This window comes from Penaeus monodon, chromosome 42 (assembly GCF_015228065.2).
Source record: "Penaeus monodon isolate SGIC_2016 chromosome 42, NSTDA_Pmon_1, whole genome shotgun sequence".
Classification (NCBI taxonomy): Eukaryota; Metazoa; Arthropoda; class Malacostraca; order Decapoda; family Penaeidae; genus Penaeus; species Penaeus monodon.
Window position 1 is genome coordinate 16,015,423 of NC_051427.1, and position 7,869 is coordinate 16,023,291.

Consider the following 7,869-nt stretch of genomic DNA (forward strand, 5'->3'; position numbering starts at 1 on the left):
TATTTGTTTGTATTTGCATGATGTGTATTGGTTTGTTTATTTGTATTTGCAATATCTGTTGATCTGTTTGTTTTGTAGTTATCTGTATTTATATCTTAATATGCGTTATTTTTGTTTATTTTTATTATAGAATAATATTATGTGTATATGATATGATACGGTTTATAATTATATAACATATATTATGATGTGTTTTTATGGTATGATAACGTTTTTCCACTTGTTTTGTAAGCGAAATCGTGACAACACCAGCGGGTTTTGAAGTTAAAATAGTTTGGGGAGAAACTTCCTTATAGCGACGCCGATTTCCGCTTTCGCCGCCACTAGCAATAACTTCCTTCGGCGGCAAGTTGGGCTAGTTGCTTAGTCAGGGCTTTGTTTTTGTCCTGTGCTTAGAGCGACGGTTAGGCTAGTTATTGAGGGCTGTGGTTTGGATGGGAATGCTAGTTGCTTGTTTGGGTCTAAATGTGGGGCTCTTCATAGGCTAGTTTGTGTGGGTCTATTTAAGCTTGTTTTGCTTAGAGATGAGGCTTTTTATAAAGTACTTGTTTATTTTGGTCTGAAGATGTAGCCTAGTTGTTCCTCAGGTCTGTGCTGAGGCCTGGCGTGTATTGCGTCAATGCAATAGTAATCAGCAGTGTCGGGATAGCCACACAGGGGTAGTTTTTGAGTTAGATTTCTGTTTTTGTTTAGGTTTGATAAGATGGTATAGTTAGGCCTTTTTCTCTTTTACCTCAGTTTAGGTCGATGTTTGACTAGCTGTTCAAAGACTGGTATGAGATTGTTCAGGATTTACACAGACTAGATGTTATTCAAGACTTATGTGATATAAATTATCTGTTCAGGGCGTAAATCGGCTAGTTTATGCAGGAATTATATGAGCTTGTTTGTTCAGGATAGATCAAGACTTAGGTAACCTAGTTATTTACTCAGGATTCAGTTATTTAGTATAAAGCATTCAGTATTAAAATAGTTGTGTTCAAGATTTCAGTGAGCTAGTTATTTGTCCAGGACTTGGATAAGGCATTTCTGACGGAGATAATCGAAAGCGGTCATGTACGGTTCTTGTATTGTGAAGATATTCATTCTCGTTCCTACCTTTCTACATTTATCGCTATGAATACGGTTCATTATATAGGCTTGGTAATTGTTCCAAGATGAATTCAGGGTTCGCATCGGCCGGGATGTTATTCGTATCTTGGCGTCGACGGGCGCGGCTGACGTGCGCCCTCGCCGGTCGTCGTCTCCGGAGTCGTTACTCTGTCTTGAAGGGGCTTCCTCGTGCGTGCGTGCGTGCGTGCGTGCGTGCGTGCGTGCGTACGGCGAGACTCTCTACTCCGACTCCGCTTTCGCTTTGTCTTTCTGTTTCTCTTGGTCTGTTTTTTTTATCTCTTTCGTTGTTTTGTTTTGTTTTATTTGATTCTCTACATTTTGTCTTGTCCATTACGTTTTCTTTCTTCATTTCTATGTCCTTTGTTTCCTTGGGGCGTCTCTTTGTATTTGTAATTTGTCTTTTTCCATTTCCCAACATCTTTCTGTTTATTTTTTTTTTCATTTCAATTACTTCCTTCTATTTAGTCTTTCTCCCTCTCTTTGTGTGTATCAGTAAATTCGATTTTATCACTTTATTTGTGTGTGTGTGTGTGTGTGAGAGAAAGAGTGAGAGTGAGTGTGTGAGTGAGTGTGTGTGTGTGTTTGTGTGTGAGAGAGTGAGAGTGTGTGTGTGTGTGCGTGTGTGTGTGTGTGTGAGTGTGTGTGTGTGTGTGAGAGAAGCCAGTGTAGTGCCTGCCTCTCTACGCATTGATGTGTATTGGGTATGTTGTCGGCTGTAGTTGATAACTTATTTGCTTGTTTTATTCTTTTCACACAGGTCTATGTTATTATCTGTAGATACTGTTATCATCGTTTTCTCATATCGGTGTGCCCATTTAGGAAGTTGAATAAAGAAGAGGCCGGTGAAGAATGAAGAGGAGGACGGGGGAGAGGGGGAAGGTAAAGAATGAATAGATGAAGTATATAATGAGTGAAAATAAGAGGTGTAATGAGAGAGAGAGAGAAAGAGAGAGAGTGCGAGAGAGCGAGATTAGAAGGGTAGAGAAGAGAGAGAGAGAGAGAGAGAGAGATGGGGGGGGGGTGCTTCCATGACTACGAACCCCCGCCGTCTTGCCAGCCAACCCGCCACGTCAATTTCTCTCATGTAGAGTAAAGTCCATTGGTCGCTCTGACAGGGGCCGGCGACTCCTCCCCTTCTTATCCCCTCTCCCCTTCCCCTTCGACCCCTTCCCCCCCCCCCCCCTCTTCCCCCCTTCCCTCTTTCCCTCCCCTTCAATCTCTCCTTCTCTTTCTCTCTTATCCCCTTCCCTCTTCCCTTCCTCTTCTCTCCCTTTCTTGTTTCTTTTTCCATCGTGTCTCTCTCGCCCCATTTCCTCCCCTCTCTCCCCCGCCCCCCTTTCGGCTCTCTCCCCTCTTCTCCCTCGCCAACGTCGCTGGCTCCCTTTTCTTCCTCCTCATCTCCCTCTTTTGTCTGTCTTCGATCCTCCCCTCTTCAACTCCCTTTCTTCTCTTTCTTCACTCCCCTTTCTCCCCTCCTGCCTCTTCACTTCGCCCCTTCTCGTTCACTTCCTTCCCTCTCATTCTTTACTATCCCCCCCTTCTTCTTCTTTTGCCACTCCCCTTTCTGTCTTTTGTTCCTCCTCCCTCCTCTTCCAGCTTCTCTGTCCCCTCCTTCTGTCTCTTCCCACCCCTTTTTCTCTCCCTTTTACTCTCCCTCTTTCTATTTGTTGTCGACATCATCACCATCATCGTCATCTCCATAATCATCATTATCATCACCATCATCACCATTATCATTATCATCATCATCATCACCATCATCTCCGTCATCATCATCACCATAATCATCATCATCATCATCATCATCATTATCATCACCATCATCATCATTATCATCATCAGGATCATTATTTTTGGTATTTTACTAATGTTTGTAATAAATATAGACCTACGAGAAGTTGTAGTAGTAATAGCAGCAGTAACAGTGGTATAGTAGTAATTGTAGGAGTTATAGAAACAGCGTTGTCGTCATCACGAGCTTTTGTTTTATCTTTTTGTTTCGGTCACGTATGATTTTCTTCTTTCGCGTGAGAAATCGCTTTGTCTTCCGAGCAAAATTCTGAACTCCGCGTCAAGGCATTCCGTCAGCATTTTTTTTATTGGTTAATGAAATCGTATCAAGAATTATTATTCAGGACGACGCAAGATGCAACTTACCGTCTAGCCTTTCATCTCACTCTCTCTCTCTCTCTCTCTCTCTCTCTCTCTCTCTCTCTCTCTCTCTATATATATATATATATCTATATTATATATATAAAATATATATATATAGTATATATATATATATATATATATATGTAAGTATATGTGTATGTATGCATGTAGGTAGGTAGGTATGTACGCACGTACATGTGTTTCATCTTTCCCTCTCGTTTTTTCCCCTCCGGTTCGACACAGACAGGCGAAATGGATTGTCATGTCGCCATCTGCTGGTGCCTAACGCTCTTACAGGGGTCTGGACATCGCAGGGCGTCGCCTCCAGTGGGTGAAGCGATAATTATATTGTGTTTGCCCGCGGGTGGAAGGCACTTACGAATGCTAGTTCCTGCGTAGATGTTTGTAGAGGGAGAATTGTATGTTATTCTGTTTCATTTTGTTTTTCTACTTCTTTTGAAAATGAGTCACTTCTGTTTTGTTTATTTCTTCTCTATAGTTCACTAAAATAAATGTATCGAGGAGGACGTAAGGGAGAGCATGGAAAGAAGGGAAGAGAAGAGATAAGGAAAAGAGGGGAAAAGGGAGAGAAGGAGAAATAGGAAACAGGAAAGAAGAGAAAGAAAAGAATGGAAAATCAGAGGGAGGAAGTAAAAGTGAAGATTGGAAAAGAGAGAGGGAGGAAGAGAGAGAGAGAGAGAGAGAGAGAGAGAGGGGAGAGAGAGAGAGAGAAAAGAGAGAGGGGAAAAGAGGGGGAGGAGGGAGAGATGAGAGAGGGGGAGAGAAGAGGAGAGAGGAGGATAGGAGATAGAGAGAGGGGGGTGAGAGAGGAAGAGAGAGGGGGGTTTGAGTAGAGAGGGGGGGGTAGGAGAGCAGAGGGGGTTAGGATAGAGAGGGGTGGTATGAGGAGTGTGGGTTAGGGAGAGAGAGGGGGATCTGAGAGAGAGATAGGGGACCAGAGAGAGAGAGATAGAGCTGCGAGAGCAGAGAGAGAAGAGAAGAGCAGATCACGAGAGAGAAGAGGAGAGAGAGCGGGGGGAGATAGATAGATGGAGAGAGAGGAGCGAGAGAGAGGAGAGAGAGAGAGAGAGAGAGAGAGAGAGCAGAGAGAGAGAGAGAGAGAGAGCGCGGGGGGGGGATAGATAGATGGGGAGAGAGAGAGATAGAGATAGATAGATAAATAGATAGATAGATAGATAGATAGATAGATAGAGGGGGGGGCGCATCCGGGTTAGTATTGTCAACTTACGCAAACACGACCTCGTCCGCGTGCCCCCCCCCCCCCCCATTCTGCCTACGGCCGGAATAACACGATCGTCGCGCTCTGCTGAAGACCGGGTGGCTGTGACCGAGGATTCCTCTCCTTTTCCCCCTCTTTCCTTCCCTTCCTTCCTTTCCCTCTTTTCTTCCACTTATTCCTTTCGTCTCTGTCACTAATCTCTTTCCTTTACATGTTTTCCCTCCCTTCCCCTCTTTCCCTCTTCCTTTACTTTTCCCTCTTCCCACTTTTTCTTTCACCTGCTTCCTTCTCCATCTTCCTTTTCTTCCTTTCTTCTCGCCATTCATTCTCTCCTTTCTCTCGCACTCTATTTATTTCTTCCTCCATTTTTCCTCCTCCTCCTCCTCCTCTTCCTCCACCCGTTTCGCTCTCCTGCGAGGCCGTGGAAATTATTACATTAAAGCAAATAACTCGTCTTTTCAACTTTTCTGTAACAGGGCTTCTGTTTTGCGCGTTTTGTTTTGTCAGCTTTTGAACCTGAAAGCAAGTCTGGTCCCTGAAGTGCTCTCTCTTCTCTTCTCTTCTCTTCTCTCTCTCTCTCCCCTCTCTCCTCTTTCTCTCCCCTCTGGGTCCCCTCTCTCTCCTCTCTCTCTCCCCTCTCTCTCTCCTCTCTCTCTCTCCTCTCTCTCTCTCCTCTCTCTCTCTCTCTCTCTCTCTCTCTCTCTCTCTCTCTCTCTCTCTCTCTCTCTCTCTCTCTCTCTGTCGATTTCTATGCCTGTCTCTGTATCTCTTTTTTTCTTTCCTTGCCACGTGGTCATTCTCCTCTCCTTTATCACCTTATAAAGCTCCAACCTTCATTACTATTGGCGATCTCCCTTCCTTTTCTCACATTTCCAGTGTTGTGGTGCCCTGCGGTTCGCTTCCCTGCCTCTGAGCCCCCTTCCGTCTCCCTGCATTTATCTCCCTGCCAGTTTCCCTTCCCCTTATTACTCCCTCCTTGCCCCTTCCTCATTCTGCCAATCTGCCTTCCCCTTTCTCACCCTGCTAATCTCCCTTCAGCTTTATCACCCTTCAGATCTCCCTTCGTTAAGTAACTCCCCCCCCCCCCATCCCCTTTTCTCTCTCTGCCTCTCTGCTTTCCCCACATCTCTCTATTCCCCCTTTCTCACCCTGTCGGTCTTCCTCTCCCTTTCGTTTCCCCTTTCTGTTCCTGTCTTCCGGTGTCCGTTCTTATTCCCTCTTCCTGTTACATTTTCCCGGTCCTCTTGTTTCTCCTTCCTTATATCCATTTCCTTCTCCTTCTGCTGTAAAATCTCATTCCCTTTTCCCCTTCCCCTCTTCCTCTCTCTTTTCCTCTCCGACCTCTCTGTTTATGCCAATCCTTCTCCCTCTCTCCCCCTCGCCCTCCTCCTCCCTCTCCTCCTATCCCTCTCCCTCCCTCCTCCTCTTTCTCCCTTCTCCCCCCCCTTCCTCTCCCTCCCTCCCTCTCCCTCTCCCTCCCCCCTCCTCTCCTTCCTCTTTTTGATCACATCTACGTCTCTCTTCTTTCTCTCTTTTTATCCCTTTCTTTCTTTCCCCTTTTCCCTCTTTCTCTCCTTCTTCTCTCCTTTCGTTTATCTCTCTTTTTTTCTTTCTCAAATCTCTCTCCTCTCCTCTTTCTCTTTTATTTCTTTTCTTTCTTTTTTCCCTCTTTTTCCTTTCTCTTTTCCCCCTTCCCTCCTCTCCTTCTCCTTCCTCTCTCTCTCTTATTTTCTCCTTCCTCTCCTTCCCTTTTTCCTCTCTCTCCCCTCCCCTCCCCCCTTTTCCCCTTCCCCCTCCCCACTCTCCACTCTCCTCTATCACCCCCCTTTTTTCCTCCTCCTCCTTCCCTTGATCTCTCTTTTCCCCCTTTCCCTTCCCCTCCCCTCTCTCCTTCTCTCCTCTCTCCCCCTCCCCACTCTCCCCTCTTCTCCCCCTTTTCCTCCCCCTCCTTCCCTCATCTCCTCCCCCTCCCTTCTTCCCCTCCCCTTTCCTTCGACCTCACTCTCTCCCCCCTCCCCACTCTCCCCTCTTTCCCCTCTCCTCCCCTCTCCTTCGACCTCACTCTCTCCCCCCTCCCCACTCCCCTTTCTCCCTCCCCCCCCTCCCCTCTCCCACTCCCTCTCCCCTCCCCCTCTCCCCTCTCCCCTCCCCTCTCCTTCGACCTCACTCTCTCCCCCCTCCCCACTCTCCCCTCTCCCCTCCCCTCTCCTTCGACCTCACTCTCTCCCCCCCCCCCACTCTCCTTTCTCCCTCCCCTCTCCTTCGACCTCACCTCTCCCCCTCCCACTCTCCCCCTCCCCCCTCTCCCCCCTCTCTACCTCCCCCTCCCCCTCTCCCCACCTCACTCCCCCTCTCCCCCCCTCCTTCCCCACCTCCTCCCCCCCCCCCTCTCCCCTCCCCTCTCCTTCGACCTCACTCTCTCCTCCTCCTTTTTTCCCCACTTTCCCCCTCCCTCCCGCTCCCCCCTCCCCCTCCCCTACCCTCCCCCTTCCCTCCTTTGCCCGACATCAGTTTTCTTTAGAGAGGAGCCTGATGCCATCGTTCTTAATATTCCTTTCTTACGAGTGTCCCTCTTTTTTCTATTTTCTTTTTTTTTTTAACCATTTTTTACTTGCATTTTTTCTTGTCTTTTCGTTCTTTGTTTCTTTGCTTTTTCATCTGTCTTGTGTTTCAGATTTTTTTTTCCTTTATTGCCTATTTCCTTTTTTGTCCTTAATCCTCGTTCTTATCTTCTTTCCTTTTCTTTATTTTACTTTTAGATCTTCTCCCTTTTTTATTATTATTCTTGATAGCTTCTCTTGCTTCTATCATCTTTCTGTTCATCTTCCTTCCCTTTTTCATTTTCTTCTCCTTTCACCCGTTCTTTTATCTTTTTCTCCCCTTCCCATTTCTTCTCCCCTTTCCCTCTTCTTCTTTTCCCTTCTCCTCCCCATTCCCCCTTTTCTTCTTCCCTTATTATTCTCCGTATCACTTATTCTTCCTTTTCCATTTTCCGTCATTATTTTCCCCTCCGCCTCTCTTTCTTGATCCTGTTTTTTTTTTTTTCCTTTCTTCCTCCTCTTCCATATTCTCCCCTCCCCCTCTCATCCTCATTTTCTTTATCCCTTTCTCTTCTCTCTCTTATTCCCCATCCCCTTGTCTTCCTTATTTTCTTTTTCCCGTTCTTCCTTATCTCGTTCTCCCTGATTTTCTCTCTCACTCACTCCATTCCCTCCCCTATTCCCCTTCCCCCTCTCTTCTTCATTTTTTTCTCCCTCTCTCCCATCTCCCCTATGTTCCCCATCCACCTGTGTCCCTTATTTCCCCCCTTTCTCCATTCTCCCCCTATTCCTTCTCTCCTCCTCTCTTCCTCATTTTCTTTT